This window comes from Mus caroli, chromosome 19 (genome assembly GCF_900094665.2).
Source record: "Mus caroli chromosome 19, CAROLI_EIJ_v1.1, whole genome shotgun sequence".
In the NCBI taxonomy this organism is placed as follows: domain Eukaryota; kingdom Metazoa; phylum Chordata; class Mammalia; order Rodentia; family Muridae; genus Mus; species Mus caroli.
Genome location: NC_034588.1, coordinates 20906899 through 20928563, shown reverse-complemented (window position 1 = coordinate 20928563; position 21665 = coordinate 20906899). Strand labels below are relative to the sequence as shown.

The following is a 21665-nucleotide window of genomic DNA, read 5'->3' as shown; positions in this document are numbered from 1 at the left end:
TGACTATCCACGACCAAAGAATTCAACTCCTAAATCTATACCCAAGACACGAGTGAGAATAGATAGCAGGACTGTTCCCAGTAGCTTAGCTCATAATAACCCCAGATGAAAGAGAGCCCAGCTGTCTATCACCAGGAGAACGGATAAGCAAACTGCTATGTGATTATACAGCTGAATACTGTATACTCATGAGAATAAGCAGACTATTAATGCATGCAGCAACATGGATGGAATCCAAAGAAATTATGTCATGTAAAAAGAATACAGATCAAAAGTGATATAACTGCATTATTGATGTATATGATTGCTACAGATTGGTCATGAACCCTTCCCAAAGGCCTAGGGATTAAAGGCAAGGTATTGGAAATGGGTGGGATATTTAAGAGGGGACCCAGATGGGTGTGTGCTCTCAGAAAAAATTCTGGTACCCAGGTCCCTCCATACTTCCTGTCTTGGTTTTCCTGACCTTGAGATAAGCATTGCTCTCATACTTACTTCTGCCATGATATCCTTTGCCACAAACTCAAAGCAACAACATGGTCAGATGGTCATTTGAACATGGACAGAAACCTCCAAAACCATGAACCCAACTAAGCCATTTTTCTTCTTTTGTTTTGTTTTGTTGTTGTTTTTTTTGGGGGGGGGGGTTCGAGACAGGGTTTCTCTGTGTAGCCCTGGCTGTCCTGGAACTCACTCTGTAGACCAGGCTGGCCTCGAACTCAGAGATCCGCCTGCCTCTGCCTCCCAAGTGCTGGGATTAAAGGCGTGCGCCACCATGCCCAGCCCTTCTTTTTTTTTAATTAGATATTTTCTTTATTTACATTTCAAATGTTATCCCCTTTCCTAGTTTCCCCACTGAAAATCCCCTCTCCCTGCCCTCCCTGCTCCCCAACCCACTCACTCCTGCTTCCTGGCCCTGGCATTCCCCTATACTGGGACATAGAACCGTCACAGGACCAAGGGCCTCTCCTCCCATTGATGACCGACTAGGCCATCCTCTGCTACATATGCAGCTAGAGCCATGAGTCCCACCATGTATTTTCTTTGATTGGTGGTTTAGTCCCAGGGAACTCTGGGGGTACTGGTTAGTTCATATTGTTGTTCCTCCTATGGGGTTGCAAACCCCTTCAGCTCCTTGGGTCCTTTCTCGAGCTCCTTCATTGGGATCCCTGTGCTCTGTCCAATGGATGGCTGTGAGAATCCACCCCTGTATTTGTCAGGCACTGGCAGAGCCTCTCTGGAGACAGCTTTATCAGGCTCCTAGCTCTTATTGTCAGCTAGCTCTTGTTGGCATCTGCAATAGTGTCTGGGTTTGGTGTTTGTTTATGGGATGGATCCCCGGGTGGGGCAGTCTCTGGATGGTCCTTCCTTCAGTCTCTGCTCCAAACTTTGTCTCTGTAACTCCTTCTTTATGATTGTCTCAGGTATTTTACTACAATAATGGAAAGCTTACTGACACAGTGACTGTCTTTATATGAAGTTTAAGAATCATCAGTAGTGGTCAGTAAACCAGAGAAGTGCTTACCCCCAAGGAGGAGGAAATGGGCACAGACCAGGAAGGACAAGAGGAACTTTTATGAGATGTAAACAATGCTGTGTTGTATATCTTGATTTGGTGAACGATTACATTGATCTTTACATGTGCAAAATTTACCTATGTGTATATGTATGTGTTTTGCTTCTGTTATAGAAATACTCCCAAGTAGTAAGTTAAATTATGATTGTACATGAACTTAACAAAATTAACCCCCCTTTGCTTATTCCATAGGTTATTAGAGAGTTGGCAGAGTGGCCTTACCCACAAACACACAAAGCCAAGCATTACAGATTGAAGCTTGTAGCCCACAAAGGTCATTCTTGAAGCCAGAGGCCCTAACACGAGTAGAGTTGAAGATGGCCTGGTAGAGGCATTTAAAGCAAGGGGGTGGGGGAAGGTGGGTGGTAGGAGTTGTGCAGAAGAGCTTCCAGGGGCATGCACACAGGAAAGACTATGTCAGGATGTAGTAAGAAGGTGGTCTTCTGCAAGCCAAGGAAGAAGTTCCCAGAAACTCCACTTGGATTATCAAGCACCAGACTGTGAAAACATAAGTGATGTCTTATGTTTCCCAGCTTGAGGTATTTTGTTATAACAGCATCAGGAGACTAAAACATCAGGAAAAGAGACCTTCAAGACAAACTCCAGGAGGTCAGCACAGGCTTCGTACTGTTGACTTCTTATTCTTGCTATGATAAAGACAAAGGCTAGAGTCAGACTTATGGGGACAAGGACAGAGTAGGGACTCGGTTAGGAGTAGAGGCCTTTCTAACACCAAGGGAAGGGGGAGTTCATTTCCCCTGGCCACAATGGGGGCCGCACAGGAGTAGCCTGCCTGAGCTGGAACAGCTGGTTAAGTCTTGACAAGTTTTACCCTCTTGCACCCTGAGCAGACTTCCCAGTGCTAAGCCTTGGTAGGAGACCAGGAGCTGCTGCAGAATGGAACAGGGAACTGTGGCTGGGGATGCAAACTGGCTGGGAGAACCACTTTGGAAAACTATTCAGCAAAATCTCTTAAGCTCAATACATACTTACATTATGACCCACAATTCCAATCCTCGACACATACCCCATGAAACTCAGTATGTATAGACACCAAGATCAATGTACATGAATGTTTACAATGGAGCAACATTAGTGTCCTTTAAGAGAAGAATGAGTAAACTTGGTATATCAATGCATGAGCTAGGCAGCCAGCAGAACTACTGATATACAGACCAACTGATATCTAAAGTAATATTAAATGAAGACAGACAAAGATGCTGTGTACTGAATGATTCCAGTCACATGGAAAGTGCTCTTGGGTGACAGAGGTCAGAATAGGACTTATGTTTACAATAGAGTCACAGTGACTGAGAAGGGACCTGAGGTGACCTCTGGGGCTCTGTTCTAGATCATGATTTGAGTGTTAATAATACAGGTTTTAGATACGCAAAAAGTCAACAAGCTAGACACCTGGTATTTCTACTCTTACTGTATTTAAGCCATGCTATAATATTTAATTAAGATTAGATAGGAGTTTCGAGTTTCTATTTTTTTTACACTAGATTGTATTCCATGATTGATAGTCTGGATTTGACCTTTAGCCACTTAAGAACAATGGGGAAGCCCAAGGAAGTTCTCCAAGACTTTATTCCAACTGAGAAGTCAACACTGGGAAGTGGTGAAGAGAAGCTGCGGGGATCTGGAGGCGCCACTCCACAATCCACTCACCCTGCTCTGGACAGAAGGCAGGTTCCCCCAGACGCCTTAAACAGCAAGATGGAGCCGCCTGAGCCTACCAAAGTGCTGCTCTGTGTCCTGCCTATGCTTCAGTGCCACACATTAACTGTGGTATGACAACACAGGAGGGAGAGTCCCAGCTGACTCCAAAAGGCCACTGGCCTGTGTCTGACGGTGATATGCAAAGCCTTGGGTAAGAGAGACCAAAGATATCGCAATAGCCACAGCCCCCACTACCCATTTAATGCAGTACCGAAGGCGGCCAGAAGAGGGCATCAGATCCCCTGAAGCTGAAATTGCAGGCGGTCGTGAGCTGCCCTATATGGGTAGAGGCAAACTCCCACAAGTCTTCAGGAAGATCAGGAAGAGTTCCTGACCATGGAGCGATCTCTTGAGCCCCAGGAATTAAAAATGTTAAGCATGCAACAAAGCAGCTTGCTTGCTTGCTTTCCTTCCTTCCTTTCTTTCCTTTCCCTTCCTTCCTTCCTTCCTTCTTCCTTTCTTTCTTTTGTTGTTGTTTTTGTTGTTGTTTTTGTTTTTCAAGACAGGGTTTCTCTGTGTAGCCCTGGCTGTCCTGGAACTCACTTTGTAGACCAAGCTGGTCTTGAACTCAGAAATCCGCCTGCCTCTGCCTCCCAAGTGCTGGGATTAAAGGTATGCGCCACCGCCCAGCTATAAAGCAGCTTTCTATTGAAGCTGCAAAGTCCTCTTTTTGCTTTTGTTTTGGGTGGTGCCTATTTGAAGATGGCAAATAGACTAAATTTATTTATCCTCTTCCCCTCAAGACCCCACTTTGCCGAGTGTAAGATAAAGAACATATATACATCTACAAAGAGAACACTAGAGAGGATTCACAAACCAGGGATTTCAACGGACTTCTTTGCAACGGTGAGGCAGTACAGCCTAGTGCTACATGCCTATCAAAGAATGTCATGAAGAGCATTTTGAAACAGAAGATCTGTTAGACAAAATCCAGTGGGCTCTCATGGCCCCTGCTCTGAGGGGGCCTTGTCACCTGCATGCAGAGATCTTTCTCCTGGTAGACTGCATGGGTTCACCAATGTCTGACAGGCATTCAGTAGGAACCAGAAACCTCCCGAGCTTAGAAGGTAAACTCTGAGCTGGAGTGACACATCACTCTGAGACCCCCTGGGCCCCGTGGTGAGGTGACCCTCCAGGGTGCTTTGAGATCACATCCTGGCCTGACTTCCTCCTTTTCTCTTCCTAGTTTCCCTGACCGAGCCATCTCCTTAATAGAGCAATCAGTCCAGAGTCACACAGGTTCCCTTCTCTGTGCCGGCTTCTACAGAATCTGATCAGCAACAGCCAGACCTCAGCAGCTATAGATCTTCTGGCCAGCTTTAGTGCCACTGCCCTAAGAATGGGCAACCAGTGACAGCCAGACAGTGGCCTAAAAGCCTCCAGCATAAAAGAGAGCCATCAAACAATGAGCTCTAAATAAGTCCACTGTCATTTCACAAATGGAAAGAGGAGAGGAGGAAGGAAAAGACACATCAGTCCTAGGAAAAAGCCAAGGTAAGTCTCACATGAGTACGATGCACAGGTAACACAGTAAATGAAGCTCAGCTCACTCACCTCCATAAGCGCATGCATTCTCCATTTCTACCAGGGCAGCTTCTTTCCGCATGAGGCACTGGCGACAGATGGATAATTAGCTGCCCACCACCACCCAGTGATTTCTAAGCCTGCCCTCCCCTAACGCCCCGCCCCTCCGCATTCATTCACTAAGAGTAATTTTGCAAACAGTCTTGGCACAGCTGGGAAGCACCATGGTGTGGCTCATGGGGAGCAGCTTAGACATAATAGGAACAGGATCCCGAGCCCCTTGTCCCCAAGCAGGCTTTAGAGACCTCACATCACTTACATGGAGCACACACTTTTAATACTTGCTACACATTCTGTTTTTAAGATGAGGTATGATCCGCCATAGCAATCATAACGCATGCCAAGTGCAAAGCACGCTTTACAATTTATGTTACACACAGCATGCATTTTTCCAAGTTTTAGCAAATTAGAATTTTGGCAGGCAAAGCGAAAGTAGGCACTTTGAACAATGACCTAATTGTTCTTTTCCTTAATAAATGTTAATGAGGAATCTATACTATTAATGATTTTTATCTCAGTTATACAGTATAGTCTTTTCGTTCAATCCCTTAAGTACAGGCATGCAACAACCACACACGCACACACCCACACAGGAACACACGCATATACACAAGATATCACACACAAAAATGCCCCCATTATAGAGTTATATGCAGGTGGTTTCTGTGTGTCAACTTGACACAGGCTAGAGTCATCAGAGAGGATGGAGCCTCAGTGGAAGAAATGCCTCCATAACCCAGCTGTTAAGCATTTTCTCAATTAGTGATCAATGGCCAAGTCCATGGTGGGTGGTGCCATCTCTGGGCTGGTAGTCCTAGGCTCTGTATGAAAGCAGGTTCTATATGAAAGCCATGTGGAGAAAACCAGTAAACAGCACCCCGCTGTGGCTTCTGCATCAGCTCCTGCCTCCAGGATCCTGCTCTGTTTGAGTTCCTGTCTTGACTTCTTTCAACAGCAATATGGAAATGTAAGCCAAATAATCTTTCTCCCCAAGATGCTTTTTTTTTTTTAATTTTTAATATGCCCAAGATGCTTTTTGGTCCTGGTATTTCATCGCAGAAATTGGAAAACACTAACTCTGAGGTCCAATAGTTAGATTTATGATTTCTCTCTTCCTGGTGATATAAAATTTATATCCATTGGGTCGAAAGCACACTTTTCAACTTGCGAATATAGATCTTTCCTTTGGCTGACGTGTGGACGGCACCCTCTCAGGAAGCTGGGGAGTGACATGGGACTGAAGCTCGCAGCCAGACAAGATTACAAGGGCAAACAGCTGATGTGCTACAATGAAGTATGTTACTTAGCCAGAGTGCTCTGTAGGCTAGGGATAGTGAATGCATCTTCTACTTATTTTTGATTTTTTTTTTCAGGACATATTATCATCGGTTGGGAACATCTGTTTTTACCATAAAATACCAGCTTACTGCATGCAGCTACAACTCTATCATCTAGTGTTTGCACACCCCATTTGGGAAGATGAGTTAAAATGTATACACTTCGTAATAACCCAATCTCCAATCTTGGAGTTGAGGTTAGTCTTAAGTAAGACAGGAGCTATGTAGTCAAGCCTTTGCTCTCCAGTAAGTATTTGTGTGCGACTCCTCAATATGTACAAAAGGAAACAGCATTCTATTAGCTTCTCTTTATGTGTAGCTAGTGTGGAAGTATGGTCCTGTGTCCAATTTTGAGGAAATTACACTCAAAAGCAGAGCTGCTGACCAGCGAAGCCCAGAAGTGCCACAGCCTGAGGGACAGAAAGTCTACGGATGGATGGAAGCTCTGGCCCCTGCTGTTCTCTCCAGCAAACCCCTGTCCTGCTGAAATGCTGGCTTTGTTTTGTTTGGTCTGTTTGTTTTCCCTTCTTTCTTCGGACATTCTTTTCCTTTTATGGTAGACAGNGGGGGGGGGGGGGTAAAACTTTAAGGCAGGAATGTCAGAGCCCCTAAATTTAATCACAAGACATTAACTCGGTCACTCCCAAAGGTTTGTTAGGAATTGAGGCAGAACTCCTTTCATAAGACAGAAAAAAAAGATGCATGGACAAGCAGGGTTCTCTGGTCCTTTAGTGTGTGAATACTGACTGTGCAGGAAATGTTTGTGCACGGGGGAGCTGTGTGCACCGAGGGAACCTGGTGGACTCTAAGGTGAATTAAAGCTCTGTGAAAGCCCAACCATGAGTCAGCAAACTCAGGTCCGTGAGACGAACCTACCCAAGCGCCTGCCACTGCACTGCTTAAGAATCAAAACAGCTCTATGTTTCTTTAGGCAGCTGAAAAAAAATATATATGAAGAGCAGTTAAAAATTTCTGACATGTGAAAATATTATGAAATTCCAGCATCCTTGAATATACCTGTCAGAACACACTATGCTAGCTGTCCACCACAGTGTCAAGGGCTGCTTTCGTGTACAGCGGCAAAGACGAGAAGCTGTGACAGAGACTACATGGCACTGGCATGGAACCTACTCTCTGGTTCTCAGCAGAAAAGTCTTCCACCGTTGGTGCAGAGGAGGGCGGTGAGAAGGACCAGGAGCCATTTTTGCTTAGTGTCATTATGAAGGGAAGAGGTGTGTCTACCTTGCTTTAGCAGCCTTTTAGGTCTCACTTGGCTTTAACAATGGCAGTGTGGGAGGCGGTGGGATGGTCATGTGTCGTTCTGCCCTTTGGCATCTGGGAAAGCTGAGGTGAAGCCCTGCTGGTCGCTAGTGGCACCATATTCTGACTTGTCTTGAGTCTTTCCCAGTCCATGGTATCTAGAATAGAGGGAAGTCTATGCAACACACATACACACACACACACAGACCCTCTCACTCCTCACACACTCTTCTGCACACTCACACACATACTGTCTCTCACATACATTGTCACTCACCAACCTTCTCTCTCACAATCCTCCTCTCTCTCTCTCTCTCTCTCTCTCTCTCTCTCTCTGTGTATATATGTCTTCCTGTCTCTCTCTCTCTCTCTGTGTATGTGTGTCTGTCTGTTTGTCTCTCTGTGTGTATGTGTGTCTGTCTCTTTCTTTCTCTCTCTAAATCACTCACTCACTCACTCACTCACACACACGGATGAGGATCTAGCTTGCGTAGCTATGGTAAGAAGCCATTGTGAGGGCAGAAAGACAGAAGAGACCTGGGATCCAGAAGCAATCCGGCCTCACTCTTATCCATGGGCCCCAGGGTAGGTTCCTTTGCCTTGTCCTTTGGTTTCTGAGAAATCCACGGTGGGTCTCAAGGTTCCATCTCAGCTATGCATTCTCGGCAGATGCAGCTTTGAAGTCATAAAAACCATTAGGAGGCAAACCTGAGTCAGGCATGCGGATGCTGTGTGGTACCACACGACCGGACACTCCTTTGTGTTAATTTGCTCGTAGCTATTACACCGAGATTGTAGAGAAGGGTTTGGAATGTACGTCCATTACACAACTAGAGAGCCATAAATCGGGCAATCATACTTGAATGTAGGCTTGAGCTAGGAATGTAGCTCTTTGGCAGGATGCCCGCCTAGCACGTATGGAGCCCTAGGTTCAGTCCTCAGCAACACACAGGAGATTCAGTTAGGCTTTTGTTCATCCTGTCACCATGGAAACTTTCATCTGTGCACTAACTTCTGGCTCCTTCAGAACAAAACTTACCCAGGTGTCGGCTCAGGCAGAAAGACTTGTGTTTCTAAGTTATTTGGAAGAAAAATGGATATAAAAACTATTTCCACAACTAGGAAAAATACAGTAAACTAAAATTAGAATTCGGTATCTGAACTCCGAACATCCAGGCACTACAGGGAAGCAAGCTGGGAGAGTCACTCAGACGGAGGTGGGGTCAGGAAAGAGCCATGAGGAGACAGGAGCCCACTGGTGAGGAAGCCACACACTCCAGGTCATATTCCCAGGGAGCTACCAGGTGTAGCTAGGAACTGGCCCAGTTTCCTCATTCCATTTCTCAAACTTTTCAATGCCTTGAATAATTTCTCCATTTGGAAATAAAATACATACTCAAAATCAATGTGTTCCTTTCTGAGTGTTATGACATCTACACCCACGACACCAAATACCCAAATATATTAATGATTTGAAACAAATGGAAAAACCCTTCAGACATGAAATTATTTTGGATTATAAGAAAACAAGCACCCTTCTGTCAGGCTTAATATAATGGGGCAGTGTGTTTTACACTGCATGTCAGGGCCCATTAGTGCTGAGATCAGTTTGGCGTGTTGGCAAACATGAGGAAACAAAAGCAGCAAACAGTGGACATCACATGTAATGGAAGACAGATATTGCTGAACACACTTGCTTCCGTGGCATGTGTATGTGTGTGAGGATATTCAGGCACAATCATCTATAGAGCCATGGTAAGCTGTATTCTTGCTAAGGATCATGGCCAAAAACATGCAAGAATCCATTACAACCAAATGTGAGCCACTTCAGTAAAGTCTAGTATAAAATCCTAACTCATTAAATAGAAATGCTAGGTAATTATTCCCGTTAAATGGAATTTCTTTAAGTGACAAACTTTTCCACTGCATTAAAATATGCTAAAACTTGGACTGACCTGGCATACCTGCAAACCTAGCTGCTAAGGGAGACTGAGGCAGGAGGATGACTAGTTCAAAGGCAGCTAGGCCAACAGCATAAGGTCCTGTCTGCAAAATAGTGCTACAGTTTTGTGGAGAGAGGAGGATACTTAGGTATCCAAGTATACTTCTTTAATATGCAACTATTAGCAAATCCGAAACTGATCATGATACAAAACCATCAAAAGTCAGGCAGTGGATCCTTGCATTATTTGGAAGAGGAACAATTCACACTAGTAGCAAGCACACCATGGATGAAGGAGGAAGCCCGCCTCTGGAGAAGCCTGGCAGGCAGGGAGGGCTTCAACATTTCTTGACAGCTTCTCATGGTCACTTCACAGAGAGCAAAATAAAAGGAAACTGCCATTTCAAAGACACACACACACACACACACACACACACACACACACACACATTTCAGGAAAGAAAAAAAATCTGCTTTATGTTTGAGCGCCTACAAAGTTCCCCCATTTCGTAGAGCATTCTCTTAATCACTTTCTTCCCATTGTCAGAAACTCAGAAGCCTATTGCCTGTGAGACAACTGGCCTTGACAATCAAGTAGGTCATTAATGCAGAGGTGATGGCAACTGACTTTAAAGGGAGAGACCTGTCTACCATGGAGAAGCTGTAAGACTGCAGGGTGCATAAAAAGCAACAGTGTTCCAGGGGCTGGCTGACAACTGTTGGGAGAAGACCGACGGGATACAAGACAGGACTGCCTATGAAGGACGTGTGCTTGAAATACCACAAACGATGGTATCCACAGGGAAAGGAGACGGAGAGCCAAGGGAAATCTAAGTCCATATTCCTGGGATGAGCTGTGTAATTCCCTCTCTTGGATGTTCTAATCCGGCCATGGGAAAGAAGCATGGGTCGGGGCATCATAATACAGGTCCTATAGGGAGAAGAAGGAGACATTCATGTGTTCTGGAACTGAGCACTGAGTTCACAGAGGGGGTATCTTACAGAAACTCAGGCAATACCAGATCCCAACAACGAAGGAAATGGACAGACATGAAGTGGTCATGTGACAACACGCTCAGCCATTGCCCTGGTTTGTTTTCTGCTGCTCTGATAAAACACTGACCAAACCAACTGTGAGAGGAAGCTGTTTATTTGGCTTACACACCCACGTCACAGTGTACCACTGAAGGAGGGCAGGGCAGGAACCTGGAGGCAGGAACTGAAGCAGAGGCCACGGAGAAGCACTTCTTACTGGCTCGTTCTCCATGGCTTGCTCAGCTTGCTTTCTTATACAGCCCAGGCACCTGCCCAGGGGTGACACTGCCCATAGTAGCTTGGGCCCTCTCTTATCAATCAATCATTAATGGAGAAAATGCCACATAGACATGCCTACAGTACAATTCAATGGTTCCCTTTTCCCTCTTCTAGTTTTTCAAGTCAACAAAACTAATGAGCACAGAAATTAAAGGCTTATGAAAATCAACGACTTCATAATGTGTGAGAGTAGATGCGCTATTTACAAAGTACTTGTTTTACATACACAATTTTAAATATATTCAAGTAAACTAACTATATTAGGTAGGTATAAGCAGACTTTTCACTATTTGTATATATATTACTAGGATGTGTATATTCAAACAGCCATAAAACCTTTTTCAAAACCTTTATCTTTTAAAAACTTGGGGCCACCTTCTAATCGAGAGTACCGCACACTGACGATGATATCTCCAGTACCGAGTGCTGTCAATGGCTGGCTTGTAAGTGAATGAACAGGCAGCGGTTGCAGCAATTTAAATCACTATATTAAAATACTGATAATTGCTGTCAAACCAATTCTTCATCTGTTAAAAAAAACATTATTCCTTGTGGTATGTCTGTGCCAAATGGGACAGAGGCTCTGGACCTCTGCAGGGCACTTCTGCGTTTCTCTCCAGCTTTTATTTACTATGCCCAACTATGCTTTGTGTGCCAGCCAGTCCCTTCTGCCTGCTCCCCTGCTGGGGGCCTCTGAACAGTGCTCAGGCTGAAACCAGCAGCCTGAACGGACTGGGGGGCAGGGCTTACCTCTGCAGGGTAAATGGCAGGTGCTCCATCCTCTCCTGTATAACTCTAAGTAAAGGTCAGTTCCTCAAAGCAGAAACCTGCTCATTAACTTACCTCTTACTGGCTTGCTTCCTCTCTTTGTCTTGAGTTTCTCACTCTCAATTTGTATTTCTGTGGGCTTGCAAAGAAACCACTCAGGTCCTTGTTCTGGGGTCTAAATGTATAAATGAGTCCAGTGGTGGAGGTGACTTGCTGTTCTGCTTTGAGATGCTGTCTGCAGGAAGGGGGTTATAACCTCATCCCTTATACCTGGGTTGTGGAAATTACTGGAAGTGTCTTATTTCATGACTGACAATGAGTACTTAGTGATCTCCTATTAATGTAAAGAGCAGTCCTGTGTGTTGTGGGGTCTAGCTACTATAACAAAACAGAGTTCTAGTTTGGAGGACCCCACACTAGCCAACAGGACTTGAAGTGGGTGTGTGGGGTGGGGTTGGGGGTGGGCAGATGAGTCTACCATCTTTAAAGAGGATTCAGACCCGAGAATGTTCCGAGCAGGGGACATGCTCCTTGCAGACCAGCATCTCATTGCTACAGTTATTCCTCAGGTTTTCTAGCTTGAACATGTTTGGCTGAGCACACATACCGTTTCAGAAACGCAGTGTTGCCTCTCTCGGGTCACTACAATGGGTACATGGTAACTTGAGTCTTATGGGTGACGGATTAATACTGAAAGGCAAAGTAGATGCCTCTCAAAGTGGCTGCTCTCTCAATCAGATGGGACGCCATATGTCCGGGTAAATCACTGAACCCAGAGATGCTTTCCTGCTGTTCCTTGATCATGTAAAGCATGTTCTCACCTGCAGCCCTTCTCTCAAACATGATTATGGCTCATCCCCTCTCATTTTAAAGCTCTGGTTACAGTCTTCTTTGGCTACCCTCTATGATATCATCCTCTCCATTGTCCCACTGTATAACTTCCGGCTTGCTTTTCTTCCTCAATGTGTTTGTATATGTGCTATGCATATGTATTATGCATATAATATATGCATATATTATGTTTGCATGTGCATGCATGAGGAGACCCTAGATTGGTGCTGGGATTGTCCTCAACTGCTTATTACTTTGAGGCAAGATCTCTTAATCAAACCCAGAGGTATCTGCTATGGCTCACCTCTCTGGATGCTCTGAGAATCCCCTGTCTGTCTTCTGCAGCTTGAATTACAGCTAGGCCTCCACATCTACCTGGGTATCCACACTCTGGTCTTCCTGCTTGCACAGCAAACATTTTCATGACTGAGGTATCTACCTAACCTCGTTCCCCACCATGTTATTCTTACTCATACATGACATATAATGTCACCTATTTATTTCCTTGGAGTCTCCTCCCACTAAAAGCTCTGTGACATCAGGAAGTCTTCCAACTCCCACCCCCTCCAACCCAATTCTATCCTTGCAGCTAGCTTGGCCCAGAGAGGGTGCTTGACAAATATTTGTTAAAAGTCTGAACAGAGTTCATCATTAGAACTTTGAAATTATCATTTGCTACAGATAGAATCTCATAATCTCAGCCGGAATCATCATAATCAAGGGGCTCAAGCATACATAGGGTTTTTTTGTGGGAAACAGTGTCCTTGTTTTTCAAGATTAGTGTATATAGCAGGTATGAATGCATTAACAGGTTTATAGTACCATAGTCTTGTATAGGTCACAGGATACAATTCATTGAATATCCATTATATAAATAAATTCTGAAATTTCCAATCTCATAGGCTATATTTAACCTACTAAAACAAATTAATTTATTCATGAATTCATGTGACAAAAATGTATTGAACACTTATGATGGGCACAATGTTGGGCTATATTTGAGTCTTGAAAAGTCAACTTTACACTTCACTATAAAAGCCACATCTTGATGTAATATATAAGAAAAGTTTATCTTTACAAAAAAAAGCCTTGTTTTTCTCCATTGTTTTAATACAACCCTTATTTATTGAACTCAAAGGTCCCCAAGAGAAAGTTCTTATAGGAAACCATCCAAATGGAGTTTCAGACAATTCAGGCAACATGAATAAATGCTTTTAAAAGTAAGCAAGCATTCTTTCCATGGAGAATAAGAGACACCACTGAATTTAGCAATACTTGAATGCTCACTATTGCGAAATTTAATTAGCTGTCAAAGCATAATTGTTCAGGGCTTGCTGGTCCTCCATACACTCATACACAGAGTTCCTCCTTGCTGGGTGATGGTCATTCACTCACATCAATCTCTCACATTGCCTTCATAATTCTACACCCAGCCTCAATTTGCCTTTGTCTTTCCTAAGAGATTATAACCATGTGCCTTTCTTCAGAGTCATGCCTCCGCCCAGTATGGTCCACCACCTTGATAGCTTTATCAACCTAGCCTCCTGCTTGAATCTCTTTTCCTCTTAATGGACTCATTTCCCAGGCTTCCAAAGTCAGCTTCCTTCCCTCTGCTGTGCCATTCCTTTGATGTATCACCCTCTCCTCCACCACCCAACTTATTCAAGAACAAGTTCTGTTTCCACCGCTCCATGTTCTATTTTGTCTTCCTTGTAGCATAAAAGCTCAATTTCCCCCGTGGCACCATGGTTTATCCCTTTTTGGCCCTGCAGGTCAATTTTCAAATGTCCTTTACTTCCAAGTCTTCTGAAAAGACAAACTTTTCAAAGGGAGGCTCGTGATAGAGCAGAAAGGCATTAAAACTGCTTTAAGGGAAGGAGAAGAGGCATTCATGCAAAACAAATGGCTTTTGCTGCAGGCTGCAGGGAAAGGTGCAGCCATTTACCAAACGGAATTACAGATCTGAGCTGCACCTTTAACCTCACCCGGCCAAACGTTAGGAAAACAGGGCATGGCATTTGAAAAAGTCTCTCATTTACATGAGAAAGGAAATCAGAAATTCTCAAGTCATCAATTGTGTTTGTATGCAGTTCTTTCTCTAATCAGGCTATCTATGTTGGTAATTTCTAATATTCTTGAGTTTTCTTATAAGAAATTTACATATATAGTTTTGCTTGCATATACAGAGATGATAACTTTTTTTTTTTTAAATAAAGAAACCTAAACCTCTTAAGTGACTTACATCCATCAGAATGAGTTATGGCCGAAGCAATAAGAGAGTTAAAGAACTAGGATTCTAAATTCATTTTTATAAGTCCTTTTTAAAGTCTCGGGTGAGATCCAACAACCTCACATTAAAATTTCAGAAGGCTTGGCTTGAAGGACTCGGGGGTGGGGGCGGAAATTTAGTTTACACTCATAGCTTCCAGCATAGCTGGCCCACATGTCATCATTTGTTTTAGAAACAATAAACGAGAAGGAAAAGTCATATGTAGATGGCCTTAGCTTTATTATTTTCAATGTATCCATGGGGTAATACTTTATCCTTTGCCCAAAGAATAAAATGTTTAGAAAAAGAAAGAAATCTTTGGTATCAATATGTCATCCATTTATTTGTACATCCTTGTGATCATTGCAAGCTTTTCAAAGAGGCCCAGGGCAGCCCATTTGGGTTCTGACAGCAATTCAGTAGAATTTAAGGTATTATAACTAAAATATGTCCCAAGCAGGTGAATCCAATCATATGACATCAATAAAGTACTGGGTTATTATCATAAAGGTGCATTCACTCCTATGGATACTGCAGGAGAAATACAGACTCCAGGGAACCAGGCGGCAGTGGACACGCATACGGATATACCATCTCTAGTGCTTTCCCTCTCTACGCAACCCTATCTTTATTACGCAGAGAAATTTAAGCATCTATAGACTCTGCGTGCATTTCTCTGTCTTGGTTCCTAGACATCATTGGAGAGCCAAACATTTGCCAAATTTCCTACGAGTGAGCTGTCCTGGGAAGGAAATCGGGGACTTCACTGACTGGAGATCTTATATCCATGGGTCTCCGGAGATTTCAGTTCCTAAATGGACCTTCTAACCATTGTGAAAGCCGGGAGAGTGGCTGTCACCAGCAGAAATAAAGTATCCCATTTCCCACGGAAAAACACCCAAGAGAATGTCAAGCATCTTGGGACGCTTTTTTTTTCCCTTGTTTTTTACTTCCCTTTCAATCTTGTTCTTGTATTTTTAAAGCCCCCACCCTCTTTACACACCTCAAGAGTTTATTCTAAAAGAATCATTGCAAAGACTATCCAACCTTCAGCCAGAAGGTTTTCAGTACTTATATATAGAAGGGAGTCTGGTGATAAAAGTTGTGGGAACGGGAGAGGAAGATGACCATTAAACACCCTCTTCTTGGGGTTAGACAAGAGATAAACAATAGAAATTGCAGAGTCAGGCAGTCAATGAGAGGCTGTGAAGTGCCAAAGAAAGCGCCCTTCAGAGCCAGGGACACCAGCTGTCTCAAAAGGTGTAACCATTATCCTGGTTTGCTGCCATGTGCCTCAAAGCAACCGCTCACTTCCACATCCCCGTGTTAGGACGTTAGGGAAAGGGGAAGCGAGAATCCGTACACCCAGCCACCCAAGAACAGTAGCAGAACAGAAACTGTTCTTGGACTTGCAGGGTCAAAATAACCAATACTGTCCCACAGTGTTAGGTGGCGGCATCAAGTCAGGAAAAGCAGATCGCTGGATGTGGGGCGCAGTTTTGAGAGCGTGGATCCAATTGCACGCTAAACACTCTTACACGGGATTTTACAAACCCGGCCTTACCCTACTGCCTCCCCTCCACACTTCACACACCAAGTGCATCCTGCCCACCTCACGGTTTCCATCATCAGTCAGCCAGAGAGGAGGGATCCTAGCGGGGATTCCTGGAAATGTCATCTCCCCCTACACTTCGGATCTGCCACCTCCATCCCCTCTGCTATCACACACACACACACACACACACACACACACACACACACACACACTCCTTCCATGACTGTCATCAGGCCCGCTCTTCCCAAAGCCGGGTATCTCAGCGCGCACCGGACGCCTGGCATCTCTCTAGTACACACCCTTCCCCCGCCTCGCTAGCTCCAAGCACTGCCTCCCTGGATGTCGCCTGCCGTCCCTGTTCATCCGCACTATTGTTCCACGCTGCACCCCTAGCTCCCGGGATCATCCCTCCAAAAGGACCCGAGCTCCGTCCGGGGCGTCGGGCGCCCGGCACTCACCCAGCCCGCCCTGGCGGTGGTACCTTGCCTGACAGCTGGGTCCGCGGGCCCGCGGGAGCAGGCGGCGCTAGTGACAGCGACCGTGCCAAGCCTGGGAATAAAGCTGCTCTCCAGCTGCTCCCGCCTCCAGCGCCACCATCTTCCCCCGCCGCCACCGGGACCGCAGCCGCCCGCGCCCCGCTCCTCCGGCTCTAGCTCGGCAGCCGCTCGGGCCCCTCCGGCCGCGGCCCCACCCCCTGCTCGCCGCCCGCTCGCCCTCGTGACGCGCGCCGGGGCCGGGCGGCTGCGACTGACGGCGGGGGGAGCGCGCGCACGCCGCGTGCAGCAGCGCCTCTGCCTCCCACGCCCACCCGCGTGCGCGCGCGCGGCGCGGGCCCGACGCGAGAGTCCGGCTCGGGCGCGCGTGGGCGTGCGAGGTGTCCGCAGCCGTCGCCGTAGCCGTGCGCGAGTCCCTCCCTCTCGTGGCCGGGAGCCTGGAATGGACTACGTGGCTGTCTCCCGCGGGGACACAGGGGGACAGCCACGGTCCTCTGTCCCAGGTCCCTAACGCTCATCCCCGGCCCCGTCTCCGCGAATGGGCTCTGGTCACGCTTAGGACACACTGCCGCGTGGACGGCTGCCCGTGTCCTCTTGCTTAGTGACACGCAGTTTTCCCGCTTCCCGGGCCTGAAAGCCAAGGAAAAAGCTTGGAGCTTGCAATGCGGCGCTGCGCTCCTCGAGTGGCCGCGAGGGGGCGCCCGCGTGAGCTTGAGAGGAACAAGCTGGGCGTCGGTCTGGCCGCCCACTGGGGGCGCTGCCCAACCCGCCCCACCCAGAAAGCGTCTGGAAGGCGGGGTCGGGAAATGGTCCACTTGGTTTCTCGATGCCGGTTGCTAGGAGCTTAAAAGAGTCTTCCAGACGTGCGCAGGCAATTCGCCTGGTATATGATTAGGTTCTCGGGAGGGTGGGGACCCTGAGCATTAGGGACCAGGTAGCAGGTGTTGTGACTTAATGAAAAGGTGGACTGGCCCCTGGGGGGCGGCGGGGTGGGAGTGGAGGGACGAGGGCGGGGCTGGGTTCAGGCGCCAGCTCCATCTGTAATAGGCGATTCCATAGCTACATCCTCCCCCCTCTTTGGGACAGAGTTCTCAATTTAAAAATTAAGGGTCATATTCATCCGAAACCTTATAATTTTCAAATCCGTCTTAGTATGCATATTCTCATCTAGTGAAATGAAGACAAGCCTTCCTTATTTGACCTAGGGAGAGATAAATCTATCATTATACAGTATTTCCATATTAAGCACAGTATCTCCAGAAATATCTACGGGTGTAGCCCGAGGCATCCTAGAATTCTTGTTTAGCCTTAAAATTCACATGAATTTCTGCATTCTACTTCGTAATTAGTTTCTTGGCTTTGACAAAGAAAAGTATAGCTTCTCCTGTCCCCCAAGTATCTTTTCATAAAACTTAAACATATACTAGAAATAAGGGCCATTGTTGTTTTTCTTGTGACAGTCATTCCCTATTCATTTTGTCAGTAAGGATACCCTCTCTGGTGAAAGCCAGATAGGGTCCTCGTCCCTCCAGAATTCATAGCACCCTGGGAAAACTACACAGTTGCAGAGAGCAACTGTGAACTTTCCAACTGCCAAGGTGCAGGCGGATCTGATGTTGTTCCCTGGACTGCCTGAGGAAAAAGCCTTTCCAGGAGACCAGTTAGAGGAAGGAAAGGTATCAGAGCCCCCTGAAGCCCGGATGCCCCAAGCAGGCAGGCAGCAGCCATAACGTTGACTTCTTCAGGCACACACACACACACACACACACACACACACACACACACACTGGAGAGTGCTGAGAGTTGAGATTGATCCAGAAAGACCAGGGTGAGGTTCACAATGCTGTTTCTGAAGAGCTCCCGAGGCAGCTCCCCGGGAGGTGGGGGTGGGGCTCTCAGAGTCCAGGGCAGGACTAATTTACTCTGTGTGTCTGGCGAGCGAGCTTGTAGGTTCGGTGTGTCTTCTGGCTCTCAGCTCTGTTAGTCTTTGCTTTTGCTTTCCTGTGCTCCCCTTTTGGGGGCGACGGATGTCAGAGTAGGCTTCTGCAGTTGTTTCTGTTTCCTTCCTGGAGATGGACCGTGGTTTTAGGAAGGAAGCTAGCTTATCTCGTTAAATTTTAGGTTAAATAAGAGAGTATAGATAAAAGAGGCTCATTTTAACGCCATGATGGATAATCTTCGCCAACCCTGACAGCTCTAGAGTTACTTTAGAGATCCCGAGGAAGTTAGGAGATTGATTGGACTGAGCAGGAAGACTCACCCTAAATGTGGGCAGAACTTTTTTCACAGACTGAATCCAGCCTGGGTATAAAGGAGAAATTAAGTGGAGCCCAGCTTTTGGCTCTTTGCTTCCTGACAAAGGACTCATTGGGGCCAGCTACCTCTGCATGTAGCTGCCTTGCCTGCTCCTCTGTGATGGAGCCTTCTTTCCTTTAGTTTTTATTGCCCTGCATCTTTTCAGCAATGCCAAGGAAAGTGAGGAATACAGATGTATCAACTTGCTACCATTTGATTTGCTAGCTCATTGTTTTCAGCCGCACTGTGTGTTGTTAGGTGATTTTCCTACCGAACCATGAGTGAAAGAAACATTGCTTTAGTAATACTTTACCCTCAATCTTCTACTACAGGGCCTTGGTGCAGATTAAAGCCAATGAGTAAAGTCACTTAGCTAACATCACTATGATGACAATCATTTGGCAAAGGTTAATAAATGGAAATCTTCCTCTTTGTGCCTCCTCTAGCAGGAAGCTCAAACCACGTTTGCAGTTCATGGTAGGCAATGGATGGGCCCATATGGCATTTATATTACACCCTCCCTCTGCGCTAGTATATTTATAGATTCCCTGAGTCAGTTTTTACCTTATTATTGATATTCTTATAAGTACTTCAAATATTTGTATCCACCTTTGCTATTAACAAGAGTCAACGGCTATTCCCTGTTTCAAAGAGCAAACTGCCAGCCATTGTAGCAGGTAACAAACAATATGTAGATGGGGTGCCAAGTGACTTGGGCCTAACTTAAAGCCTTATGTCCTGCTGCTTGTGCATCAGAAGTCTGTGTGTATCAGGTTAAAGCCTCATATTTAAGAAACATAGGCGTGCCTTGCTGTGACTCAGGGAGGGTGAGCCTCTCCAGTACCATTTCTGAAGTCCCCTGCTCCATCAGCATGTCCTGAGCCCACCTCGCTTGCTGTCCAAGTACTGTTTACCACTTAAGAGGACAGGCAAGGGGTTCAGAAAGGGTTTATTTACCTAGGTTTCTTTTTGACAGTGGAAACCTTAAGGTTACAAGACTCAGCAGCTCCATTCACACTCCACAGGTACTCGAGCACGTCGTTTGAAGTGTGAGGTGTCTCTAGACAGCCCAAATTGCATACGACTCTTCTAACTGTCCCTTGATTTTGATGTCTTCAGGTGACCAGTGTCTTTCTGTCTCAGCCTTTGAGTTTAAATCTTAAAAGCTGAAGCTGTATATAGGTAAATCACACAACAACCCTTTGTAATACACTTTACCCTGACTTCAGTTTTGCTAGTGTTTGATAGTCAAACAACTTATCTAGTTACTGTAAAATACAGATTTTTTTCAAAGCATTTAAAAAGTATGAATAAAATAAAGGTACGGGCTGTACGCATCTTAAATGTCTGTAGGCTTGCCTTTCTATGCCAGTTCTCATCTCACCAGCCTTCCTTCCCTCTGGGCGGAAGTCCGGCCTTGCTACAGAGCTTCACTTCTTTGCTTCCCCAATTCTTAGACAGGTCAAGCTCACTGAGTCTCATCCACTGTGCCCACTATGAGTCCAAGCATCATTTTGTACTGTAATTATGTTTATCTGACACACTGAGAGAGATGCCCTTGTGCTCCGTGTAGTAAACCCACCCCTAAGGAATGTGGCCAGAAGAGGGCGGGTTTTACAAGATGCCTTTCTGCACGTGCGCAAAGTCATCCTCCAGAGTGACAGCCTCGACTAACCTCAGTCTATCAACCCCCAGAATTGCCAGTCACTTGGTGGGCTGGGATCAGCAAGAGCAAACCCCAGATGCCACTCTAGAGAATGAAACAAAACATTAGCTTCCTCCGTTCGCCTCTACTTGTCATACAGAAAGCCAGAAGCTGACGCTTCCAGCCCGAATCACCTTGCTGTGACGAAACTGCTGTCGGGGAAGTCTCACGTTGGCTCACAGTTTGAGGTGACATAGTCTTGTCCTTGCAGGGAAGACATGGCAGCACAAGCTGGTCACACGCTGTCCATATTCAGCGAGCAAAGATTGGTGAACGCTGGCGTTCTGGTTGCTTTCTTCCTTTGCCCTCTTTTGTTCAGTGTGGGCCCCTCAGACCATGTTACCCACTACTTCAGGATGGACTCTCCCTCTTCAGATGATTGTCTTTGCAGACACACTCAAAAAAGCGTGCCTCACAAATGCCCTAGGACATTTTTTAATCCTGTCCAGTTGGCAGTGGGAGCTCACTGTCATAGAGCCACAACTGAATTGGAACACAAGCCAAAATAGGTACAGTGATCAGTGTAATATTGTACAGATGTTAGAGACACAGAACTGTCTGTGGTGGTGCATACCGATAACCCAAGCTTCAAGGAGGCAGAGTCAGAAGGAGCTTGAGTTGATGGCCAGCCTAGGCTACACAGCACCTCCCTTTCTCATAAGGCAAAACCAACCAACCAACCAACCAACCAACCAACCAACCAACCAATAAAAGACCACCAAACTCACAGATTATATTTAGAACAGCATAAAGATTCTGTTCCCATTTTAACAACAGCAACAAAATTGATCATTAAATTGGGCAGAGGAGCATGCCCCATGGTTGACCTCTGGAAGGAAGATCATGGGTTCCACCCAGTCTGAGCTACAGAGTAGGCTGGAAACAGGCCTTGGAGTACACAGTGAGACCCTGTCTCTGGAAACATGGAACATAGTAAAAAAACAAACAAACAAAAAAAAATCATAGTAACCCAGAAAGTTTTAGATTGGTGATCACAGCATTTAACAAATATA

At 45.8% G+C, this 21665-nt stretch overlaps 1 protein-coding gene across 3 annotated transcripts in view; it reads right to left on the bottom strand.

The window, feature by feature from the left end:
* The window catches only part of Apba1 (amyloid beta precursor protein binding family A member 1), a 192336-nt gene extending 175504 nt beyond the window's left edge, over positions 1-16832 (bottom strand). For 2 of the 3 annotated variants that reach the window (XM_029472661.1, XM_029472664.1), the window contains exon 1: positions 16617-16832. The gene's annotated coding sequence lies outside the window, so the exon portion shown is untranslated. The remainder of the gene's footprint in view (positions 1-16616) is intronic. The other variant, XM_029472662.1, reaches the window with a different exon arrangement.
* Positions 16833-21665: the final 4833 nt, after the last annotated feature.